Source organism: Pongo abelii, chromosome 1 (genome assembly GCF_028885655.2).
Source record: "Pongo abelii isolate AG06213 chromosome 1, NHGRI_mPonAbe1-v2.0_pri, whole genome shotgun sequence".
NCBI lineage: Eukaryota > Metazoa > Chordata > Mammalia > Primates > Hominidae > Pongo > Pongo abelii.
The window spans coordinates 138,274,942-138,301,085 of NC_071985.2; the positions used below are offsets into that span (position 1 = coordinate 138,274,942).

At 42.8% G+C, this 26,144-nt stretch overlaps 1 long non-coding RNA gene across 1 annotated transcript in view; it reads left to right on the forward strand.

The window, feature by feature from the left end:
• The first annotated feature begins 506 nt into the window (after window positions 1-506).
• LOC129049988 (uncharacterized) overlaps window positions 507-26,144 on the forward strand; it is a 34,929-nt gene continuing 9,291 nt past the window's right edge. The window contains exons 1-2 of the long non-coding RNA XR_008513459.2: window positions 507-919; window positions 4,538-4,656. This is a non-coding gene — a long non-coding RNA (uncharacterized LOC129049988). The remainder of the gene's footprint in view (window positions 920-4,537; window positions 4,657-26,144) is intronic.

Here is a 26,144-nt window from a genome sequence, read left to right on the forward strand (position 1 = left end):
ATCACCCTCTGGAGCTCTAGCTCTGCATCCTTGGGTCAGGCCAGCAAGTGCTGCCAGATGTGCACCTCCCAGTCCAGCAGTCACTGCAAAGGCAGGAAATTAGCACCAGCTCTGAGTAAACATCTCTGTTCTTTAACTCAGCACTTTGCTATGTTAGTAATTAGCTACACTTTTCCAGGACTAGACACCACATATGACAAGTCCCACGATCCCCAGTACCAGTGAGACAGTCACGGCCTGGGCAGGCTTCAGCCCCTCTCCTGTCCCAGCCTCAGCGGTTCTGGCAAGTTCTTAGATGGTAGCACATTCCCAGAGCCAAATGATGCATCCTGAGACAGACAGGCAGGGACGGGATGCACTGGTGTCCATGGCCTTGGCCCATGATAGCCTGCAAAGCCAGTTGCCCCTAAGAAGCAACTTTTCTTTCTCTCATTTGGATGCTTATTGGCCAGAGCTGTCCTCAATCTGCAGCAGGCAGTATCCTTGCCTTAGGACCTGCAATTTCATGCATTTATCAGACAAATATGAACCAAGTGACTGCTATGTACTAGGTGCTCAGAATGCATCAGTAAACAAAACAGATTTGAATTTCCCTTCCTTCATGGAACTTATGTTCTAGTGGTGGGAGGAGGACAGAAAACAGTAAATAACTAGATTACGAATTGTGTTAGCAGATGATAACCGATGTGGGAACTTAGCAGGTAGAAGGCAACACAAGGTCAAAGAAGCCGGGGATTCCACCTTGACTAGGGAGCTCAGGGCAGGCCTCACTGAGAAAGCACCACTTGCATGAAGGAGGTGGGAAAAGCCTTCACCTGGGGGAAGAGCCTTCTAGGCAGAGGGAACAGCCAATGCCAAGGCCCTAATGCCTTGGCCACCGCCTGGAGAACAAGGAGACCCATGCCAGCGGCTGAGCTGAGTGAGTCAGGGATGTAGAGGGTGGTTCTAGGAGGTGGCAGCAGGAGAAAAGTGGCTTAAAGTCACCTGGTGGTACCATCTGGATTTGGTTTCGGGGCCTTGAAGCCTACAGAATTTGGGGACACTTTCTTTAAGAATGTAAAGTTACAAAAACGAAATTAGGCACAGCGCTCCGAAAAGGCAGGCGAGGGTCCCTGAAACCTATGTTCCTTCGCTTCCCTCTAGTGGAGCCCTGGACCTGAGGACCATGCTGGGAGGGTCCCACTCACTGCAGAGCCTCCTTCTCTCCCTCCTTCCCCTCCGATGTTGCCCTTCTGTGACTTCTTTCCTCCCTCCAGACTTCCTGTGACAGTCATCTCAACCAGAGTCTGCACAGATGGACATGGGGACAGAGGGAGGAGGTGAGGGACCACAGTGAGGTCCAGCCCAGGCCCACATTGGTCAGCCTCCAGCCCTCAGGGACAATGCGGACAGTGGGGTGGCCAGGAAGAAGTTCCTCCTGGGAGGGGAAGGGTTGGAATCATGCCTCCACAGAGGACATTTCTCCCTTCTTGGTGGTTCTGTTCCCACCCAGGGAAAGAAACTAACAGGGCAAGGCACACATTTACCATGAAAGCAGGCTCAGCGTCCTCTCTCAGGTCCCCACATGGTCCTTCAGGGAGGAACTTCAAAGCACTGGGGCCCCAGGGAGATGAGCAGTGAGAATCTCTCTCAATCTGGCTGGGTGAGTTCCACTCAGGGAGGCCCAGACTCTGCTTCAGAAACCTGGAAGGAGTTGGGAGGGGAGTGGAGCAGACAGAGAGAGGAAATAAAAGGAATTATCCTCTGAGCCCAGTTATTAAATATCAGCAGAGGGGAAAGAAACTAAGAGTAGGTAGGAAACTCAGGCTAGGCATGTTTCATCATGTACTTTCTCTATAGGATGTCTGCTGAGGGCCTGGTTAACTACAAACCATACATTTTTTCCCTCCCTCCCTTCCTTCCTTCCTTCCTTCCCTCTCTTCCTCTCTTCCTTCCTTGTTTCTTTTCTACTTTAGGGAGAAAACATGCCATTCAAAAGTGCCCAGTGTGTGCACACACTCTCTTTTTCTTTTTTTAAAATTTAGCCTTGACTTGAAATTCAGAGTATGCATATTTTTTAAAAATTGTGATAATTTTTTTAAAAAGATGCCAGCTGCTAATTCCACCTAGGTAGAGACATTTAAACAAGTTTGGCTATAATACAGGAATTTTGATGAATTTGTTTAAGTGAGATTCTCATTATAATACAATCCCTTGCTGTCTGGAAGAAATAAGTCAGTCTAGAAACATTTACAGAGCAGCTGCTATATGCAGGGTTTTATTTTAGGTCTCGTGGGGTGTTCAAGAATGTTGATTCCAAAGTCTCACTCCTCAAGGGGTGTCCTCTAGTCATGAGGTTGATGCTGATGCCTGTGGAAAGAGCGGCTGAAGATGGCTTCTCAGGCTTTCATCTTGACCCCCTCCTCTTACTTCACACTCGCCCTGGGCTCCAGCCTCAACACCCAAGACATCAACCACCTCCCACCAGGCTTGCAATGCCAAATCTTTATCTCTAGCCTGACTCCCAGCACCTTCCAGTTGTCTGCCCAGAGTGGAGGCTGGCTGGCTCCGGTTGCCTTTCCAACAGCAGCCAGGGTGGCCTGCCTCAAACACACGTGTCTGGCCACAGCACTCGCCCACGCCCGCGTAGGAGCTGGCCCTGGTCACCGTCATCCACGTCAGAGATCACAAACATTTGGAAATGTAACTTGTTTTTCAAATAAATATTATATTCAACACCAATAGAAGAAACACATGAAAAGTTATCTTATTGGTAGATATGTACTTTATAGGCACACATTGTTATAAAGCCAGTCACTCTGAACAATGTATTTTAAGAAGTGTAAACATTTGACATTCATGGTCATGGGTATAGTTGCAGTTTTATGTCAGCCTTGGTATTCAATTTATTCCTGCATTTGTTTCTATTGTCCAATGTTGAGAAAGTTTGATTCACAGAAGTAAGTCATAAAATTGTTTTGCTTTACTTTATTTTTAATTTTTAAACAGCTTGCCTTGAAACCTCAGGATGCCCTCAATTAAACAGACTCAATACTTTAAATGTGGAGTAGGAGGAAAATTTAATTCTAAGTTGAATCATTAACAATATCTAAGTGCTTTTACTCCCTGTGTTAAATGTAAAAGTCAAATCAAAAGCAACCCAGCCTCAGGACAGGTGCTCGTGTGATATGATCCTGACTGCACAACCCACCATTATGCAATGGGAGGGATCGTGATCACCTAGGTTTTGCCTGCGTGAATTTGGTTGAGTGTGACTCAGTTTACCATAGTAGTATGCTTGTACAAATTGAGAGAACATGCATGGACCTGGATTTTAAGAAATTACCTATATAGAGCTACGGTCTTACTAATCAGTGACACCTCTGTTAAACATTCAAAGTTATAAACGAAACTAGCAGAAAAGATAAATTTTTCAGACTATCTCAAAGAGAATTTTCCTGGCAGCATGAGTTAATACATTGGTGGTCTCCAATATGTTACAATGTTTTGATACAAAGCACATGTGACTATGTTGTTGTAAAATCACAGTTGATTTTTAAAATGATTTAAAGTACATATTTTGGGTAGCTTTTTAAAAAGTGTTTATTTATTTAATTTTAACAGGATTTATAGGTTTTCTTTGATTGCCTCTGGTCAAGCTTTGGAAGTTATTTTATTTTTTTAAATAGAAAATTCATGGAAATGGTGCAAAAGTCAAAAGGTGAAAACAAAAAAAAAGTATATTTTGTGACAAATAAGTCTCCTCCCTCAGCCCTGTTCCCAAGAAATGTTTTTCTTCCCAGAAGCCACACCACATTTATCAGTTTCTTTGAATCCTACCAGAGATAGTCTATGCCTCTGTGTGTGTGTGTGTCTTAGCTTGGGTTACCCCAGGAACAGACTTTGACACAGGGTTTAAATGCAAGCAGCTCATCTAAGAGGTGCTCTCAGGAAACACCTTGTAGGAAGGTGAGGATGAAAGATGGGAAAGGGAAGGTAGCCAATGGAGGAAAATTGATCAAATGGATTACCACTGTGGACAACCAGAGCTAACCCCACTAGGGAGCTCTGAGAGCCAGCATAGGACCTGTGGCTCAGAGTTATTTCTCCCAAGGGGAAATGGAGCTGGAATTTTATAACCAACTCCGTTGTCTGAGAGCCGTGGGGTGTGGGCAACCAGCCATGTGGTCAGGCACAGTGGACTCTGTCCGTCAAAGAAAACTCTCAGTCAAAGCAATGCAAGGGCTGGCAGTTTGAAGTGGGCTGGTGTGTAATGCAATGTCAAGGAGCAGGAAGTATGGGCAGGGTACAAACAGCATCTACTACAATATTATCTGAAACACATTTTAATGAAATTAGCACCAAACATGTGCAGTAACTCATGGCCCAGCGCCATGAATGCCAGGCTTCCATAGAGACTGGTCTGAAGACCGTTGTCATTTTTGGCATGGCAAACAAAACCTTCTGGGTTTGACTCCTTTGATTACTTCTGGTTCCTTTTCCATTTTGATCTCAGTCAAGTTTTTGCCCCAGTAATACAAATGACTTGTGCTTGCAGGTCCCCAGACAATCCCGGTGTGCACACTACCCTGCTTCTGTTCATGATGTTCTCTGAACCTGGGATCACCTTTCCCCTTCCTCTTACCTGCCCGATCCTACTTGTCCTCCCAGATTCAGGTGAGTTGGAAAGAATAAAACTGTCCTTATGGAGTTGTAGAAGCCTCAGTGAGAGGATGTGTATAATATTCAGCATGGTGTCTGGCACAGAACTCAGTAGTGGTCATCTGCCTGCCTGTCCATCTCCCCATCTGTCTGATAACTTGGGAGCCCACCCCAGTGTTCCTAGACTATACCGGGATTCCTCTCTTCTGTGCTATCCTAGCACCCTAGGCACACACATAGGAATGATCTGCTGGTCCATCTCCCCCCATTGTGCTGGAAGCTTCTTTGGGACAGGAAGCAGACTTTGCTAATCTCTGAACCCCCATTGCTGGTACAGTGCCCAGCACACAGTATGGCTTAGTGAATGCCTCGATAGAACTCAACTGAGTGCACCACACAGTAACAATTCTTTGAGGTGTTTGTACAAATTCTGAAGAAGGAAAAATCACTGCATATAGGGTGGCTCATGAAGGTGTTTTTAGATGGGCCTTCTATAAGAGACACACATATAAAGATTGCTTCCTTCTTCTTATTAGAAGAGCGAGCCTTGTTGACCTATGACTTTTTTGCATGCTAGATTGCATGCAAGATTGTTTTGCTCATTACTTTCTCTCTCTCTCTCTCTCTTTTTAATGGATAGTCAGTCAGTCCACAAATATTTTCTGAGTCCCTACTATATATTGGACACTACTCTAGGGGATGGGGATGCAGTGGTGCACATGACAGAAGGAGATCCTGTCCCAAGGAGCTTCCACTTTCTTGGAAAGTACAGAGTGGAATGTTCATTTGGATTGGCCTGCTGCTGCCAGGAGGATCTGAAGAATCTGGAACAAGTGGGGCTCCTCAGGGCCTGGCTGATGGAAGCATCAGGCAGTTTTAGGTAAAGACACAGGGGCAAAGATTCCAATTGGAGGCAAGCACCGAAGGAGATCAAGGACAGCTATCATTTAGAAACATACTGAGCACTCGGCTGTGGCCAGAATATGGAGGTCATAAAGAGATATAAGCCCCAGTCCCTGTAAAGATTTGCTGTCTACAATGGGAGAATAGAGTTAAATCTCAGTTATTGTGAGTGGATTAACAACGTGATGACTATCCAGGCAATAAATAATTATAGATTCAAAGGAAGGTACAAAAAGTAGTTTAGAGGGGGACTGTGTACTCTTCACCCAATTTCCCTCAATATCACAGCCAGAAAGTTGACAGTAGCATAATACACACACCTTATTTAAAGTTCACTAGTTTTGCATCTGATTTTATACATTCTTATCACATGTAAATTAATGTAACAACCACCATAATCAAGACACAGAACTGTTCTAGCACTACAGAGGTACTCCTCATGCTATGCCTTTGTAGTCACACCCCCAATCCCCTACTCCCTAGCTCCTGGCTACTGTTGAGTGTTGAGAGTTCATGTATTTTATATATGAGTCCTTTGTCATATGTGTGTTTTCCAAATATTTTCTAGTAGTCTATAGCATGTCTTTTCATCTCTTTTATAGTCTTTCACAGAGCAAAATTTTTAAATTTAAATGAAGTACAACTTAATGGATTTTTTCTTTTGTGGATTGTGCTTTTAGTGTCATGTCTAAGAACTCTTCACTTTGCCCTAGGTCCTAAAGATTTTCTCTTACGTTTTCTAAAAGTTTTATAGTTTTACATTTTACATTTAAATCTATAAAGAATTTTGAGTTACTTTTGTATAAGATAGGAGATATAGATTGAAGTTAATTTTTTTCTTTCTTTTTACCTAAGGATGTCCAACTTTTCCATCATTGTCTGTTTAAAAGGCTATTCTTCCTCCATTGATGATCAGTTGACTGTACTTTCGTGGATTTACTTCTGGCTTTTCTATTCGATTTCTTTGATCTATCTGTTCCTTCACTAATATACATTGTGTCTATTGTCTGTTGCTATGAAGTAAATCTTAATCAGATAGAGTGATTCCTCCCATTTAATTCTTTCAGGAAATTGTTTCAATTATTCTAATCCATTGCCTTTCCACGTAACTTTTACAATAATCTTGTCTAAGTCTTCAAAAAAACCTTGCTGGAATTTTGATAAGAATTATGTTAAACTAATAAGTCAATTTCAGGAGAATTGTGTTAAACTAATAAATCAATTTCAGGAGAATTGGCATCTTCACTATGTTGAGTCTGCCAATCCATAAACACAATATGTTTTTCCATTTATTTACATCTTCTTTAATTTCTTTCATCATCATTTTGAAGTTTTCAGCAGTCCTGTACAAGTTTTGTTGGAGTTATACTTACATATTTTTTATTTTGAGGGGATGATAATGTAAATGAACACTGTGTTTTAAATTTTGTTTTCCACATGGTCATTGATAGTATACAGAAATACAATTGATTTTTGTATATTGATCTTGTATTCTGCAACTGTGGTAAACCCAACTATTAGTTCTATGAGGGTTTTCTTTGCTTGATTTTTGGTTTTTAGATTCTTTGGGATTTTTTACACAAGACATTATGTCATTGGCAAATAAACAGTTTTATTTCTTCCTTTCAAACTTTAGGCCATTATGGGTTATCAACTCTGAGGACCATCCAGGAAAAAAAGATTATTTAACCCCCAAGTACTCTTTCCCCACTCATTTCTGGATTATTTTCCCATTGTCCACAGTGCACTTGGGGAATACAGACTCACTCTTACATTAGATCAAGCAGCTATTATTAGGGAAAACATCTGGAAGGAATAACATACATTCCAGAGCAAAGGAGGGAGGATCAGGGACTTTTCACATCACGCCTCCTCCATGAGCAAGGGTCAGTGAAGGGTGACTCTGTGTACTGTTTGTTCCCTTAGGTGAGGCCACTCAGGCCTCAGGCCTGACCTTCTCAAAGCCCAGCCAGGGCAATGAGTGACTCCTTTTTCAGCACTGGCCGAGGTCAGGGCCTCCTGAGGTAGGCTGGGAACAAGGACTGACCCCCGCTGGGTCTGAGGAAAGAATGAGATGAGGCCTTCTGAAAGCTGGGGAGCATTTAGAGGGGTTTTCAGTGGGTGAGTGTGGGCCATTGCTGCTTCTTTTGCCTCTGAGCTGAGAAATCAGCTCCTAGGGGTCCTGCAGGATGTGGGTTTAGGTGTGGTTTACCTGCCCTGCTTCCCAGCAGTAACAACACTGGGAAGTGCAAGGAGAACTGTGTCCTTGACACCACCAGGGACACAGCAGGGACTAAGAATCGGAGGGAGGATAATGCCTTCAGTTTTATTTAGTTGTCTTTCATCTAGCTAGATACATGAAACTGAAGAAACAGTAATATACCATATATTTCAAAAAGAAAAACCAAACCAAGGCTATGTGTGTGGACCCAAGTTATCTATGGAGATGTATAAGCAATGCTGTGTGAGTGAAGGGATCCAGTATAATTAAATCTCTATGTACCCAAACTACTGAGAGTTTTAAAAATCACAGTACTGTTTACTTTTATGATAAAGTGATAAAAGTGCTGGGCACTTTTTATGATGAGGTGCTGGGCAATTCACGACTGGAATATACTGAAACATTATACTGTATGCAACACATGTTCAGCACATTTGTTAAAGGCAGATATGTTTAAAGAAGCTGAAACAAGGGGAATGCAATTCTCCCTGATACATCCTTGGCTGTGGAGACACTTATTTCATCTAGAATAATATTTTCATCTACTTTCTGTAAAGCAAGAGGTGAAAATACTTTCTTTTTATTTTTAAAGTTAAGACTGTCTTGAAAATGGCAACTTGGAAGAAACCTTAAAGGTAAAATTTAGTTAATTGGTGTAATAAGTTCCTATGGTTTCTCTGGTCTATCCCATGCCATACACAACTTAATAGCCATTCTAGCAGTGTTATAACAACACTGTTTTAACAACTTCAGAAGTAACTCCACTGATGGGTGTAGCCAAGAGAGTTTTATCTGAAATCCAGATCCTGGCAGTATGAGACTTTTCAAGGAAAATGCAGTTGGTGCCTTAGCTTCATGGAGTGCAAGCCTCATCTCCTACACTGCATGTGGATTTCCGTCCCTTCTAGGTCTCCATTCACTGGTGTCCACAGCACACTAACCCCCTCTCACTGTTCACCCCAATACTGACCTTTGGATGTCAAGTAGACACTCCCCGCTGTCTCCAGGAAAACCTCCATGAGTCACCAGATATCAGGATGAGGTACAGGGACTCCAGATGTCTAGGAGGAGAAGGCAGTCTTCTCTTGATCCAGGGCTCTTCCTTAGGTCAGCCTGAACTGCCCGGCATTCCTGCACTCTTTTTCTCCATGCCCAGGAGTCCCTGCCCCAACTTTTATCTTTGCATCTTCTGTTATCTTTTTTCTTTTTGGTTTCTCATATTCCCTGAACCATCCTAGGAACCAATAGGAAATTCTCCCTTGTCTGTGATGCCATTTGCAGTGCTTCTGAGGTAAGAAGGAGCTGCAACTGCCCTCTGAATCTCAGCTCAGAGGATCCCACATAACCTGGGTCTGCCAACATCTCCCTTTGCATTTCATGATGAAGAGCACTGGCCTGTGGGAGGTTTGATTGACACATACCTTTGATATCCTTTGCCTGGGCCATATCTCCAGCCCTCTACAGCTAGGGCTGCCTCTGCAGAAGGATGGAGTTTTCATCTCTAATTGTGAAAGAGCTTTTAAAGGCAAGCTGGCCACAGTAATAAGCACGTAATCTGGAAGAAATCTCATGTTCAATGGTGGATCTGACGTTCCTTTCCTTTTTTTTTTTTTTGGTTGGGGCTTATAAACCTTCATTTGTAAAAGTTAATCATGGTCATTCTTTTCAGGACCAGTAAGAGGTGATTTCAAAAGAGTATATGAAAATGATGTAAGCATTGGCTAACATGAGAGAAGGCCCAAACTCAAAAGGATAAGATCCTGAGTTAAGTGATACAAAAATTGAGTTCTAACAGGTGAGCAGGAGTTGACCCTGAAGATTAGGGTAGAGGAAGGCTTTGGGGGCAGAGGAAACGTTTGTGCAAAGGCAGGAAGACACATAAGAGCATGGCAGTCCAAGCAGCATTCTGGGTCCAGCCCAGCTAGAGTACAGAGTAAATTATGGGGCGTGGAAAAAGAGGTTGGAAATGTGTTAGGGTTCTCCAGAGAACTAGAAGGAATAGGATGAAACTGGCTTATGCAACTATGGAGATTGGCAAGTCCCAAGATCTGCAGGGTGAGTCTGCAAGCTAGAGACCCAGGAAAGACTATGGTTTAGTTCCAGTCTGTGTTCAAAGGCCTGAGAAGCAGGAAAGCTGACAGTGTTTGTTCATATCTGAAAGCCAACAGGCTTGAGACCAAGGAAGAGCTGATGTTTCAGTTCAAGACTGAAGGCAGGAAAAAAGCTGATGTTCCAGTTCAAAGGCAATTAGGCAGAAAGAATTTCCCTCTACTCAGAGAAGGATTAGCCTTTTGTTCTATTTGGTCCTTCGGCTGATTGGATGAGGCCCATCCACGTTAGAGAGGGCAATCTGCTTTACATAGTCTACCAATTTAAATGCTTATCTCATCCAAATCACCCTCGCAGAAATACCCGAATGATGTTTGTCCAAATATCTGGGCACCCCATGGTCCAGTCAAGTTGATGTATAAGTTAACCATCATGGAATCATAGGCATGGAGCAGTAAGAGGCCATTTCAAAAGAGTGTAATGTTCTGGGGCCAATTGTGATTACTTTCTCAAAGAGGATCAAGTTTCTTACCTGCTAGTTCAAGGGGTGGTATGCTGAGGAAATGTTTCTTACCCGTTTTTACAATCTGAATATTTTCTTACAATAATGGCTACCACTTACTGTGTACCTACTATGTGCTGGCTGTTCAGCAAACATCTCACTTAATCCTTTTTATTTATTTATTTATTTTTTGAAACTGGGTCTCACTCTTGCCCAGCCTGGAGTGCAGTAGCATGATCCTAGCTTGTTGCAGCCTTGAACTCTTGGGCTCAAGGGATTGCCCTGCCTCAGCCTCCTGAGTAGCTGTGACTACAGGTGTGCATTATCACACCTGGCTAATTTTTTTTTTTTTTTTTTTGAGAGAGAGATGGGGTCTCGCTATATTGCCCAGGCTGGTATTGAACTTCTGACCTCAAGTGATCTGCCTGCCTCAGACTCTCAAAAGTGCTGGGATTACAGGTGTGAGCCACTGTGCCCCACCATGTCACTTAATCCTATCACTAATCCTACCCCCTACTGAGTTTACTGTCAAGGGAAGTGTTATTAGTGCCATCTATATGTGAAGAAACCAAGGCTCAAAGAGCTGTGTGCTCATCAATGTTTACAGTGCCTGTAATACAGTAGGTATTCAATAAATATTTGTTAAATGATTTTAAGCCTCTAGTAAGTGGTGAAGTTAGATTTCAAAAGCAGATCATTTGACTCTAAAACCAATGGACTTTAGAAGAAGCTAGTGAGCACAGGCAAGGAAGAAAATATGTGACTTGGAGTTTGGGTAGTCAGACCTCTGACATTTTATCTGACTTCTCCCTGAGGTAGGCCAAGATGACTGAGCCTGAAAAAATTCTGATAATTCCAACAAAGTCTGTCAGCATTTAGCACAGCTTCTTGAAAGTGACCTTGAGCAATTAAATTATGCATATTGGCAGACATTAGTTCTGGTTCTGGTTGACTCAAAAATTCAACAGCCCCATTTATGGCATGCTTTTAAGTACAATTTTTTCCCTGTTATTAATTCATACTCAAAATTTCTCAGCAATAGCTAAAAAGATGGGGGATAATGTATGTTTCAAAGCTGCTTCATCTCTTTTAATGAACAATGTTTAGCTAGGAAGGGTATTGGTGAGGAAGAAGGGCTGGTTATTGATTTCACAGAAATTATGTTGTCCAGTCTCAGTAAGACATTTATCAAGGGGCTAAGTCTCTTCCTAGTAATTTATTAGCTATATATGGAAGCATGTTAAGTCTTGGAGGTCTCAAGGCACCACTTGATGTTTCTCAGTGGTGACTCATGACATAGAAAGATACCTTAATTACTCTTTGAGGTTCTTCCCAACTTTTAACTTAGGGACAGCTTTACACCAGGAGCCCTGGACTTGAGCATTCCTTACTGTTTTTCTTCCCTCCCTTCTCTGCTCCTTCCCAAGGCTATGGAGAAACTGTTTTTTATCGTCAAAGAAAATGTGTAGATGATTTATTTATTGACACATTGTCATTGTACATATTAATGGGGTGTTGGGATTCACTCAGGATGATGGCAGAAATATTAAAGGTAAATATTAGGGAAAGTCATAGGAAATAGTCACAAATCTTTTGGAAGGCTGAAAGGTTACATAGCTTGTAATAATTGAACAGGCTGAAGGCAGTCTGTTACCTTGGAGCATTAAGTCATAGGGTAAATACTAGTAACAATAGAGGCTTCCCCAGTTAAGTCTGTTTACCCTACCTCCTTTAACCAACCTTTGAGCCAGATGGCCCTCTGTGAGGGAGGTCGACCAGGGAAATTGCCCCCTAATGGTATTTACTTTAGACCATGGTACCTGAGCTTTAATCATTCGTAGAACTACTCTCTTAAACATGTTAATTATCCACAAGTGTGTTTACTCAAAGCTTCTATTATTAATTGTATAATAAATAAATGCCTGGAGTGCAAGCTGCTCAGGGCCAGCCACAGTGACAAACCTCTCTTGGTGTGCAAGCGGTCGGACACTCAGCTGGACTGGCAAAGCAGAATATCTGTGTGTCAGTGTACGTTTTATTCATCTGTCGTTTGGGTCAGGGTCTGCGGGCAGACCCCTACAGCTAATGCCCTTGTGTGAGGAGCAATACCTCACACAATAGTCAAAAAAATACTCAACCTCACTAACCATCAGGGAAATATAATCAACACCATAATGGGATACCACCTCATTCTACAATTTGATTTTTCAAAAAATATATATTTATTTATATATATCACACATATATATTTATATATATCACATATATATATATCACACACACACATATATATATGTTTCATAATGATCCAAGTGGGGTAGTTAGTGCATTCATCATCTCATGCGTTTATTGTCTATTTTTGGTGAGAACCTTCAAAAGCCTCTCGGCCGGTTGCAGTGGCTCACGCCTGTAATCCCAGCACTTTGGAAGGCCGAGGCAGTGGATCATTTGAGGCCAGGAGTTTGAGACCAGCCTGGCCAACATGGCAAAGCCTCATCTCTACTAAAAATACAAAAATTAGCTGGTGTGTTCGCAAATGCCTGCAGTCCCAGCTACTTGGGAGGCTGAGGCATGAGAATCGCTTGAACTTGGGAGGCAGAGTTTGTAGTGAGCCAAGATCATGCCACCACAGTCTAGCCTGGGTGACAGAATAATACTCTGTCAAAAAAAAAAAAAGCCTCTCTTCTAGCTATTTCATAATTTACAGTACTTTACTGTTAATCATAGTCACCCTACTGTGCAACAGAACATCAGAACCGAATCCTCCTATCTAACAGTAACTTTGTACCCACAAACCAAATTTTCTCTAACCTTCTCTTTCCTTCCCCAGTCTCTGGTAACCACTATTCTACTCTCTGCTTCTATTATATCAACTTTTTAAAAGTTGCACCTATGTGTAAAACCATGTGTTTTGTCTTATTTTTTTGTCTTTCTGTGTTTGGCTTATTTCACTTGACATGATGTCCTCCAGGCTCATCCATGTTGTCACAAATGACAGGATTTTATTTTTTATGGCTGAATAGTATTCCATTGTATATATAGACCTCATTTTCTTTATCTGTTCATCTATTGTTGGAGTCTTGCTCTGTCTCCCAAGCTGGAGTGCAGTGGCTCGATCTCGGCTCACTGCAACCTCCGCCTCCTGGGTTCCAGCAATTCTCCCACCTCAGTCTCCCGAGTAGCTGGGATTAGAGCCACCCACCACCACGTCTGGCTAATTTTTGTATTTTTAGTAGCAGCAGGGTTTCACTATGTTGGCCAGGCTGGTCTCAAATTCCTGACTTCAGGTGATCCACCTGCCTCGGCCTCCCAAAGTGCTGGGATTACAGGCATGAGCCACTGTGCCTGGCCTCTTTTGTCTTTTTGTTAACAGCCATTCTAACTAGAATGAGGTGGTATCCCATTATGGCGTTGATTGTATTTCCCTGATGATTAGTGATGTTAAGTATTTTTTTATATACCTGCTGGCCATTTGTAGTCTTCTTTTGAAAAATGTCTATTAGGGTATTTTGCCCATTTTTTTTAGTCTGGTCATTTGTTTTTGTTTTCTGTTGAGCTGTTTAAGTTCTTTATGTATTCTGGAAATTAACCCCTTGTCAGATGTATAGTTTGCAAATATTTTCTCACATTCTGTAGATAATCTCTTCATTCTGTTAATAGTTTCCTTTGCTGTGCAAAAGGATTTTTAGTTTGATATAATCCTGTTTGTCTATCTTTGCTATTGTTGCTTGTGCTTTTGAGGTCTTATTTAAACAAATTTTTGCCCAGTACAGTGTTGTGAAGTGTATCCCCCATGTTTTCTTCTAGTAGTTTCATATCTTAAGTTTTACATTTAAGTCTTTAATCCATTTTGAGTTGATTTTTTTATTGGCGAGAGATAGGGATCTAGTCTCATTCTTCTACATGTGGATATCTAATTTTCCACCATTTATTGAAAAGACTGTCTTTTCCCCAGTGTGTGTTCTTAACAACTTGGTAGAAAATCAGTTGGCTGTGGGTGCATGAATTTATTTCTGAGCTCTTATTCTGTGCCGTTTGTCTATGTGCTGTTTTTTTGCCAGTACCACGCTATTATGGTTACTATTGCATTGTAATATATTTTGAAGTCAAGTAGTGTGATGCCTCCAGCTTTGTTCTTTTTGCTTAGGATTGCTTTGGCTATTAGGGGATCTTTTGTGGTTCCATATGAATTTTAGGATTTTTTTTCTATTTCTGTGAAGAATGTCATGGTATTTTCATAGGGATTCCATTGTTTTAATAGATCCACAGATTGACAGATTGCTTTCGGCAGTATGGCCATTTTAACAATATTAATTCTTCCAATCCATGAACACAGAGTATCTTTTCATTTATTTGTGTCCTTTTCAATTTCTTTCTTCAGTGCTTTACAATTTTCAGCATAGAGATCTTTCACCTTCTTGGTTGACTTTATTCCTAGGTATATATTTTTTCTAGCTATTGTAAATGCAATTGTTTTCCTGATTTCTTTTTCATATAGTTCATTATTAGCATGTAGAAACACTATTGATTTTTATATGTAGATTTTGTATGCTGCAATTTTACTGAATTTGTTTTTTAGTCCTTTTTTTTTCTTTTTTTGGTAGAGTCTTTAGGGTTTTCTGTGTATGCAATCATGACATCTGCAAACAGGGACAACTTGACTTCCTTCTCTAAACTTTAGATGCCTTCTATTTCTTTCTCTTGCCTAATTGATCTGGCTAGGACTTCTAGCACTATGTTGGATAGAAGTGGTGAAAGTGGGCATCCTTGTCTTTTCCTGATCCTCAAGGAAAAGCTTTTAGCTTTTCACCACTCACTATGATGTGTGTGAATTAATTTTAAAGGGCAGTCTGGCTATTTTGTCTGAGCTCACCAAAGACTTGATAAGGAGATCTCAAAAAGGACAATGTGGTTCATCCAATTATTTTAGACAATTGGTGATGAATAGCCAGAAAGAAGGAAATGTGGGAGTAGCTTAGGAAAGAAGATTCATCCAGGCAATGGCCCATGGAAATGCCCTATTGTCTAAAAGCGACATGAGTCATACTGTGCCAGAAAGGTGGAAGGTTGGTTTTGGGAGGGATGTATTGAGGGATGGGCTTACCCTCCAATCTAAAACTGGAAAGTGAAGCCAGAAGCTTTGTTTTGAGTCATATTACTTCAAGATACCGTGTCTGCTGTGGTGTTACACCTCCAAATCACATCTGGAATGTGGCTTTGCCTCTTCCCACAGCCTCTATTACTACCATCCTCATCTGAACTACCATCATCTCTCCCCTGGGTAGCTGCAAAAGCCTGTTTCTTTCTCCTGCAGTCTGTTCTCCACACAGCAGCCTGGTGATCTGTGACAACCCAAGTCACACTGTGTCTCGACTCTGTTCAAAAGCTTCCTGTGTCTTCCCACATCACTCAGAGTAAAAGCCACAGTCCTTCTATGTCCCCCTGATCTGACCACATGCAATCCAGACTCTCCTCTCTTCTCTCCCTGATCTTCTCTCCTCCTTAAAGATAGGACCCCAAACAATGACTCAGCCTCCACTTTCCAGTGTTAGGTGGTTAGAGGTCAAGGCTTCACCTCAACAAGTCCCTCTCTGTGACAACCATTGGCCTTTCTTGGGCCTCCCTGTCCTCCAGTCTTGTCAAGTTCAGCACGACTTATATCAGTTATAGGCTTATAGGCAATGGACCCGTTTCCATTGGCCTCCCTATCCTCCTTGTTCACTCTACTCTAGCCACATTGGTGTCACTGTCTTTCTCAAACACACCAGCTCTCATTGCCTCGGGGCATTTACACTTGCTCTTCTCTCTGCTGGGAATGCTTTTTCCCCAGATAACTGAATGGCATGCTACCCCAACTCCTTTAGGACTCTGCTCAAATATTTCTTTCTTAGGGAGGCCTCTCTGACTATGCTGTTTATAATTGCAACTCCTGTCCACCCTCTTTTCACTCTTAGTACTCCCTTTCTTGAATTTTGTCATTGGCACTTTTCACATCCTGACTTACTATATATTTTATTTATTGTATTTCCCATGTTTCCCTGTCCCATGAAGGCAGTGATTTTTTGATTTGTCTTATTCACTGTTGTTTCCCCAGTGCTTAGAAATACACTTGGCACCCCGTAAACATACATTCGATAGTTGTTGAGTGAATAAATGAGTGAATGAATGAAGCATTAAGTGGTCAGCTAACATGTGCACAGCCCTGAACCCCATGTGCTTGATGTGAAAGGCATGCTGCATGCCCTAAAGAGATTCATAATCCATTTGGGAAGAAAATGCTAAGAGAGTTGATGGTTCTGTTGTTTTTATTGTGAGACACACAGACTCACTCAAAAATACTCTCAGAAATTAGCATTGACTTTAAGGATACCAGTGGACTAAAATTGGCCCAGAAACCAGCAAGCCTTTGGGAACTTGAGACAATGTTGGAAACCTCCTTCGTTTTCTTACTTACACAGTTTCTCGGTCTTGTGGGATCTCTATTCCTTTCCTTCTCCCAAGTCCTGGTTTGTTCTTATCACCTACCAGGACGTCCACTTCATCCCTCATGCTCTTGTCTAGATCCCAAAGGGAGCTGCTCAGCCTTGTGCTCACCATCTCCCTGCTGGACAGAGCTCCTCACAACTCGTGGGTCTCTGAGCCCACCCAAGGTGGGCTGCCCTTGGCTAAGTACCCCCTCTTAGAACAGCCTCACTCTAGGTCCCAGAGTAGGGAGCTTGGTGCAAGACAGTCAGCCAAGGCCAGGACATAAATAGTATAAGACAGTTTGAGAGTCTGAATTTCTACATGGACTTCTTATAATTACAGAAAATTATTTTAAAAAATGGATTATAGAAAAATTGAAAGTATAGATAAGAAAAACATAGCCTAGAATCCTAATCACCATTAACATGTTGGTGAGTGTCCTGGCATAATTCCCTTCCAGAGAGGCTCATCATTTTAGGAGTATGGTCTTCACTACCATATTGTTTTCTATTTTTATTTTTCTCACGTAACCATATTTTTTGAATATTCATGTCATATATAGAGAGATATTGACATTTAATTACTGAATAGTGTTCCATTTTATGGATATATTATAATGTATTTAACCAATCGTCTATTCTTGTATGCTGAGACTATATCCAGTTTTTGATATTATAAAAAATGCTGAAGATATAGTTTTTATAAAAATTCATGATTACTTGTTCTTTATTCTAGAAGCAGAATTTCTGGGCTAAAGGGCATACATATTTTAAAAATAATAGTAGCTGCCAGTTATTGAGCACTTGCTGTATGCCAATTATTTTAGCTGTAACAATAATAACACTTTTATAAACTAGACACCCTTACTATACCATTTGCAGATAAGGACACATGAATGCAGACATTAAATAACTTACCCAAGATCCCATGGCAGGTAAGTCGCAGAACAAGGATTTGAACACAGGAACTCTTATATGACACTGTCTCCCTGGTTAAGACAAATCACTATTATAATAAATTAAAGTATATAACCTGAACGTGCTGTAGGATTTTAGGGATAGAAAATAGGTGGGGAGACTGATGTAAGCTGGGAGAGTAGGGAAGAAATGATTGTAGCAGTGTGGGACCTGTTAGGTCCATGAGCAGGACTTTAACCCAAAGGGCCATATGTTACTGATAGTGACAGGAGGCAGCTAAATGCCTAGGCAGATAAGGGAGCGTCCCTGGTGAAATCTCACCTCCAAGCTGAAGATGGTTTAAAGCCTGAAAGCCAAGCTACAAGTTAAATCCTCTAATTTAAATTGACAAAATTGAGAACTTGCCTTCCTATTTGGTCTACTTTCCTCTGACTGATCCCCACCCTTCACCTATTTTACATATACCTACACTTTCCTAATTGGTTTTCTACACCAAAGGTTGTGCCCACCTTTGAGTGGTGTCTTTACTTTAGCCTTTTTTGCATAGTAACAAACCAATCAGCACACATTCCCCGTTCTGAGTCCATAAAAAGCCCTGGACCCAGCCACACGGGGGACTTTCCTCCCTTTGGGGAGGGAAACGACCCCCCACATCCCCTCTCTCCTGACAATTTTTTTTTTCGCTTAATGAATTCTACTCCACTCACTCTCTGGTATCTGTTTGCCTCATTCTTCCTGGTCTTGAGACAATAACTTGGACCCAGTTGAGCTAAGGAGCAGGAAGACTGCTACACTACCAGTGAAAAGGTGTATGCTACTGGTAGACAGATTCATTTATTTAACAAATGCCATCACATGGGCCTCCAATTAACAATAATGTCCCCTGTTAGTGACCTTGGATGCAGCTAAGATGTTTCATAGTGAGATTTCATCTCTGACTCCAGGAGCCCCATTGTTGATCTTTTAAACATAGAATTTGCTTGCTGGCCTCTTAAGCCAGCCGACTGCCCCTTGACTGAGAAAACATTCCCTTTACTCCTGACGGGACTGACAGTTTTGCTAGGGAAATTGCTCATTTGTCTCAGTAACCTGTGTTTCTGGAAAATTACTAACCTGTATCTAACTATTGTACAAACCCACTCTTAAAACAGCAATGTAAGGTTTATAGTTCTCCCTCAGGTGATAGAAGAGACAAGAGTGGGCTAAAAAGGGGCTGTCAGTGATTATCAAAGAGCATGTCAATCAGAGTGACCTTGTTGTTATTGCTAGTAACAGGTTCGGCCTGAACAGTGACGCAATTCAGGCCAATAAGAAATAACAGGAGTCGCCTGAGCATGGTGGCTCACACCTGTAATCCGAGCACTTTGGGAGACTGAAGCAGGTGGACCACCTGAGGTCAGGAGATCAAGACCAGCCTGGCCAACATGGCAAAACCCCATCTCTACTAAAAATACAAAAATTAGCTGGGTGTGGTGGCACGCACCTGTAGTCCCAGCTACTCAGGAGGCTGAGACACGAGAATCACTTGAACCTGAGAGGCGGAGGTTGCAGTGAGCTGAGATCGCACCACTGCACTCCAGCCTGGGTGACAGAGTGAGACTCCATCTCATTAAAAAAAGAAAGAAAGAAAGAAAAAGAAAACAAACAGGAGTTTCCTAGGGGATTCTAAGAAAAGATTACATCCCTCTTAAAAAGAAATGCAGAAACTTTTTAATTTGGACATTTTTGTGTTTTCATGTGATACAATAGTGAATGCCATTTTATAACCATGAGTTCAATAACCTGAGGACAGGCCAATAGATTTGCACTGAGGATGGCCAAGCAAGAAAGTGGAGAGAAGTTGGGATTTTGATGATGTCACTAACTTGGGAGTCAGCCTATCATATCCGGGTAGTGTTTTTTGTTGTGTGAAATCAGAATTTTTCTCCATTATGTCAGGTTTTTTTATTGGATTTTTAGTTACTTGTAGCCAAGAACATCCTAATACCAGTCCCCCAGTGTTTTCATACTCAAAGTTTCTGATCTGCACTAGAATCCAGCGTATCTCCTCCTTCTTCAGGGGAAACATTCTAAAAGGCATCCTGGTTATGAATACAAATTAAACAGGATTTTACCATAACTGATTGGAGGTAAAAGAGGTGAAAGTTGAGTCATGCACGCTCCCAAGTCAGCCAAAGTGGTTCTGAGAATTGTTGCCAATGCCTATTTAGCCAGAATTCTTCAAATCGTGTTTCTGGGCTCTAAACTTGAAATGTTTGTGGTAAGCCTTTAAGAATGATAATCTGTAGCATACCAAATGTTTCCAGGCCCCTATTTATCCTGCTCTAGGATGGGTGGGCATGCCTGGAAGTTGCCAGTAAATTTCACAACCAGTTCATTACAACATGTTGTCTCAGTTCAAGACAACATTAGTAATAATAGATGGTAAGTGGATAATGAGGCTCTGAAGCTCAGAAAATCACAAAACCAGTGCCACTGAAGGACAGACAATGCCATTTTGCATAAGAAATAACCCATGCTTTTGTCCAAAATGGTCATGAAATTTTGAAAGCAAAAGTTTCTCTCATGACTTAGAGTCAATTTTTTTGTTTACTTCCACATCTCCTTTATTTAATTCATATGGAGCAGACATCCGATACATCATCATCTCCTGACTGCAAGATAAAGACATGTTTTCTAATTTAGTTTTTAGTAAAAGCACCCAGAAGGAGCCCATTTTTCTTTTTCTTTTTCTTTCTTTCTTTTTTTTTTTTTTGAGACAGAGTCTTGCTCTGTTGCCCAGGCTGGAAGTGCAGTGGCACGATCTCGGCTCACTGCAACCTCTGCCTCCCGAGTTCAAGTGATTCTCCTGCCTCAGCCTCCCGACTAGCTGGGATTACAGGCGCCTGCCACCATGCTCAGCTAATTTTTGTATTTTCAGTAGAGTTGGTGTTTCACCATATTGGCCGGGCTGGTCTCAAACTCCTGACCTTGTGATCTGCCCACCTCAGCCTCCCAAAGTGCTGGGATTACAGGCGTGAGCCACCATGCCCGGCAGGAACCCATTTTTCTAAAGGGCTCCAGAAATCTAGCATATTACAGTCATGTCCAGGAGGTAGTTTTACTTTAGAAGACAGCTGGTCTGTGACTTTTGTGAATCAGCTGGACAGGAATTTCCCAGAATCCTAAGACTATCCTCTCTTAGCCCATATTAGCTAGGATTAGAAAAGAGCGGATGTAATTTTAATGTCACAGATCCTGCCAAAAGCCAGTGGCAGGTGAGGGTCTGGGGGCTTGTGTTCTACCAGTAAGGGAAGTTGGGTGCAACACCCTCTTCAGGGCTTGAGGGGAAAAGACTAATTTGTGGGAGGTAGGGGCTCAGAGTTGCTGTGATTTGGGTATTAAGTAAATGTGACTTTCTTTTCTAATCAAAAGCTGCTGCACTGGATATTCTACACTTGTCCCTTTAGATCCCCTTTCCTCCCTCTCCACCATCCTCTGTGTTCCAGAAGGTTGAGGATCTGCATCAATAGGCTCCTTTGATGTCTGACCTCTGTTGGGTTTGGCCAAGGGAGGAGACTGGAGGTGGGAGGAGAGTGAGGTTGGGACTTTCTTTCCCCAGCTTCCTGTGGGCTATGGGTGGCTGTGGCTCCATTCTTCTACCAAAGGCACAGCCCCTGTTGAACAATGCTCCCCTGCTGTTACATTCTTTCCAGATTCTGGGAACTCCTTCCGGGTTACCTAGGAAACATAGGTAATGGCTTCCGACTGTTGCTAGTTCCTGGGCGCCTCATCATCCCTTACTAATTTCTCTTAATCCCACGCATCTTTGTAGATAGTCAATTTCTTGACCTCAGCTCAGTTTTCCCTCTCACAGGTACCACTAGTCTCCCACTGAGCCCTGACTGGTGCTGTTGTTTCTAGTTCAGATGTCCAGGTTCCACATGAAAATAAGTGGATTGCACAAGCAAAGAAAATAGATTTAATCTATAGGGGAAAGGATTTTTTTTTCTTTAGTTATTATTGTTATTTCTGTAAAATGTGAGGTCTTGTTTTAAGAACTTTTTGGCCAAAACTGGTGTCATTTCTTTTTTTTCTTTCTTTCTTTCTTTTTTTTTCTTTGAGATGGAGTCTTTCTCTGTCGCCCAGGCTGGAGTGCAGTGCTGCGATCTCAGCTCACTGCAACCTCTGCCTCCCCGGTTCACGCCATTCTCCTGCCTCAGTCTTGAGAGTAGCTGGGACTACAGGTGCCTGACACCATGCCTGGCTAATTTTGTTTTTGTATTTTTAGTAGAGATGGAGTTTCACCATGTTAGCCAGGATGGTCTTGATCTCCAGACCTCATGATCCGTCTGCCTCGGCCTCCCAAAGTGCTGGGATTGATTACAGGCGTGAGCCACCGCGCCCGGCCCCAAACTGGTGTCATTTCTTAATCCAAACCTGCCCTGTGTCCCTTAGACCTAAGTAGCACTTGCTGAGCTCCTACAAATTTGTGATTTCCAAACCATTTGCTGTTCACTCCTCCCCCTTGTAAAGTGTTAGAAATTTCTGAGTCCTTAATGTGGAAGCCTGCGAAAGAAAAAAAAAATCATTAGCTTAGATTTCTGGATGTGAAACCAAAAAAATAATAATCACATAAATGAAACCTGTCTCCCAAGAGATTATCAACAGATGAGCTGGTAATATTTAGGCTTCAGGGGCTCAAAGATGTATAAAACACACTCTCTGACCTTAAAAAATTTAAGGTGCAATCGAGGTGTTCTAACCCTTCACAAGGGAGAGGAGAGGACAGTAAATTGAAAATCATGAATGTAGAGGAGCTCTGCCAGGGCCACTGAGGAATTAAGGATAGGTGGGCAATTTGCATTTTAAAATGACACAAGATTTTAGCAAGAATTTTCACAAATGAGACCTCGTATTTTATACACACACAGAGTTTAAAAGTAGAAGTGAGTGGAGCTGGGGTCAGGGAAAGTATGTGTAACAGCACCAGACCAATCTGGCTCAACTTTTATGGAACAAAGTTGTGAGTTGTTTTTCAATTGCCATGGACCCCCAGGTTGAAGGTCACATAACCTGAGCATGCCCGGATTAAGCAAGTGTGCAATCGCAGGGGGCTCCTAAGGGCTAGAACCGAGGAGTGGACTGAGGAGGGGGACTGATAAAAGAAGCAGACACTGCACGGCAGGATTCAGGCTCCAATCAGATCAAGCTCTGGCATCACTCTACGGCAGGGTCTAGGCAGATCATGCCTCCTGGCAACACCTAATTGCAGGATCCAGTCAGATAACACCTCCTTGCCATTGACTAGCAATAAAACTTTTCTTTTCTCAAAAGCTTGTGCCATAGTATTGCCTTCTATGTGCATCGGGTACCGAGCCCATTGATTGCTTAGTAACACATGGACTCATGAACCCATCCTTTCAGCACCTATGAACTAAGTGTTAAAATGGGATTTTGTCCTGGCATCTTGGGAAGACAGAGGAGGAGCACTGGGTCCAACCTGATATTTGGGAAGATTTCCTGAAGAAAATGATACCTGGGCCGATCTTTGGTAAAAGACTTATCCAAGTAAAGTAAGCATTGAGTAAACAAGTGTCAACAGAGGGAATCCCAAGAGCAAAGCACAAAGGTGTGAAGCAATGTAGTGTGTGAGACAATTAAATGCAATTTTGTGCCCAGGTGATATGGTTTGGCTCTGTGTCCCCACCCAAATCTCAATTTGAATTATATCTCCCAGAATTCCCACTTGTTGTGGGAGGGACCCAAGGGGAAGCAATTGAATCATGAGGGCCAGTCTTTCTCATGCTATTCTTGTGATAGTGAATAAGTCTCATGAGATCTGATGGGTTTATCAGGGGTTTCTGCTTTTGCTTCTTCCTCATTTTTTCTCTTGCCGCCACCATGTAAGAAGTGCCTTCTGCCTCCCACCATGATTCTGAGGCCTGCCCAGCCATGTGGAAATATAAATCCAATTAAACCTCTTTTCTTCCCAGTCTTGGGTATGTCTTTATTAGCGCATGAAAATAGACTAATACACCAGGACAGAAAGAGGATTGTAGGACCCAGCAGGACCTAGGGGGCCAGGCAAGGCCTTAGACCCACCACCATGGATGACACCCTGGATGTGCAGCCCCAGCCCATTTATTCATTCTTCTTAATCCTGCTGCTTCCCTGTAGCCTAGAACAGGTTCCAAATGTATGCAAAGAGCCTTCTCAGATTTACTTAGGATGAAAACAGAGGCTGATTCCAGAAAGGGGCATTCCTAACGCTGCCCTTACCAAGGAGAGGGGTGTTCTGTTTAATTGGCAGCAGTCTCCTTCACTGGAAAGCCCTAAGTGAATGGGATAACTGCTAAAGAAAGCAGCAACCCAGGACTTCGACCCAACCTCCTCCCTGCCCCCAAGTCCTAGAAGAGTGGTTCCCAGCACCACCCACATGCAGGGCAAAGGAGAGAGTGGGGAGCTTTTAGGGATATAGATTTCCAGACCCTAAGTGAGTCAGAGCGTGGGAAGTGGTATTTAAGAGGCTCCAAATGTGGCTTGGATGTCCAAACAGGTTTCTGAACCTCTCTTGGAGCCACATTTCCCAAGCTGTGTTCCATTGATCTGGGAGCTACTGGGCCCTATGATGTTAAACAGACATCTTGATTGCAAGACCTCTCCCTTCTCTTCATCAGCTCATACACCTTAAGAACCTCCAAGATGGGGGTAACAGCAGTTGAAGAGGAATATATTATACCATACTTTCTAATTATAAATATATTTTCGAAATATATTGCCCATAGAATCTCTCTCTCTTTCTCTCTCTCTCTGTCTCTCTCTCTCTCTTTGGTGGAGCATTTCTCAAGACTATGCAGCACATGCACAAGACTCCACACAGCCCACTTTTGGGGGAAAGTCACTCTAGAAGCTCAGGAAAAGGGTGACTTCCATCGCCCACTGAGGTCCATGCTGCAGGAATGGGGCCAAGGCAGGGCGGGTCATCTTGCACCAGCCACCAGGGATCGCCATGTAGTCAGGAGACCTCAGGATGAAGGGCAGCAGCCTCAGTGCATGGAACATGGCTGATGAGTGTTCTCTTGCACAGCTGAGGCTTCCTGGGCAGTTTCTAGTTATCTGAAGAGGACGATCACCCTCTCTCTGGACACTGCTTTCCACTGGAGAAAACTGATGGGCCTGGCTGTTTCACTGTGATGTGTGGGCCCCAAAGTGAAGGGCTGGAGTCTTATTTACTGGGTTGTAGAATTGACCAAAAAACACCTCCCATCCCTTCATGCTTGCTTAGGTTGCTTCAGTGACACCTAACATGGGTCCTTGTAGCAGTCACAGAACATCCGCATACTGTTGGTGCAGCTAGGGCCCAAAGAAGTAAAAGAGGAAGCACATTAGAGCTGCGTCCCTCACAGGAACCAACCTGCTCAGGAGGACGATGGCAAAGCCCACAAAAGGCAGCAGCTACAAGGAGCCTCTTGTTTCTATGTTCAACACGGTGAATGTCAATCAGTGCAGAAGTTACTGCAGGTGAGAGTGTGGCTGCCAGTGATGACATGCTAAACTTGGCCAAGTCCCCTTTCCTGTGCATGAGGTAGGGCTGGAGAGAGCAGTGCAGAGTGCTCCAGAGACTGGTAGAGCTGGGGACTGGGTGTGGATTGATCCCTCACTGGGATTCAGAACTGTGTGGCACAGCACCCTGCAAATCAGCTGTGAATGGCATATACTCAGGTTACAGTTGATGCCAAGATGGAGCTTTAAGCTTGGAAAAGTGTAAGTTTTGGGGAAGGAAGGAAAGATTGTGGAAAGAATGAAAAAGGAGGAGGAGAGAGAAAAGAAAAGAAAACATATTATGCTTTCTGTGCTGGATGCATACATTTTCTCATTTAACCTTCAGCACACCCAGTGAGGTGAGTACTCTTATTACCCCTAGGACAGGCATGATGTAAATGGGAAGGACAGTGGTCAAGAGACTTGCCCACTCCACATAGCAATGATTCTCACTCCTGCCTGCAGGTGTGCTGGGTGGAGCGGGAAGAGGGCAGGTTGGAGGGGACAGAGGAGAGATGCTGGCTCATAGTCCTAGGGAAAGAGGATGGTTCCTGGGGTCACAGGACTGGATGCAGAAAGAACAAGGTGGTGGAGTATCAGTTTCTACAGGGTTGAAAACAGCTCTTCTTTAGCATCTAGGCTGGAGCTTCTAGACAACTTTTTGTGTTTTGTCTGGATTCTTCTCCCTGGGAGCACATGCTTTGTAAGTTACACTCTTATTTATGTTTGTCTTATTTCTGTTTATTTACCTATTCCCTTGGAGCTACCAGGAAGGGCTGTGGCCTGTGGCCACTTTTCCTCTGAGTGGGACCAGCAGTTGGAAGCAGTGGGAGTGAGGAGGGAGGGGGCTGGAAGGCCGGCTGATGCCCAGGAGCATCTTCAAAGCCTCATGGGAATTTGGCCCACCCACCACTGTCCTTCC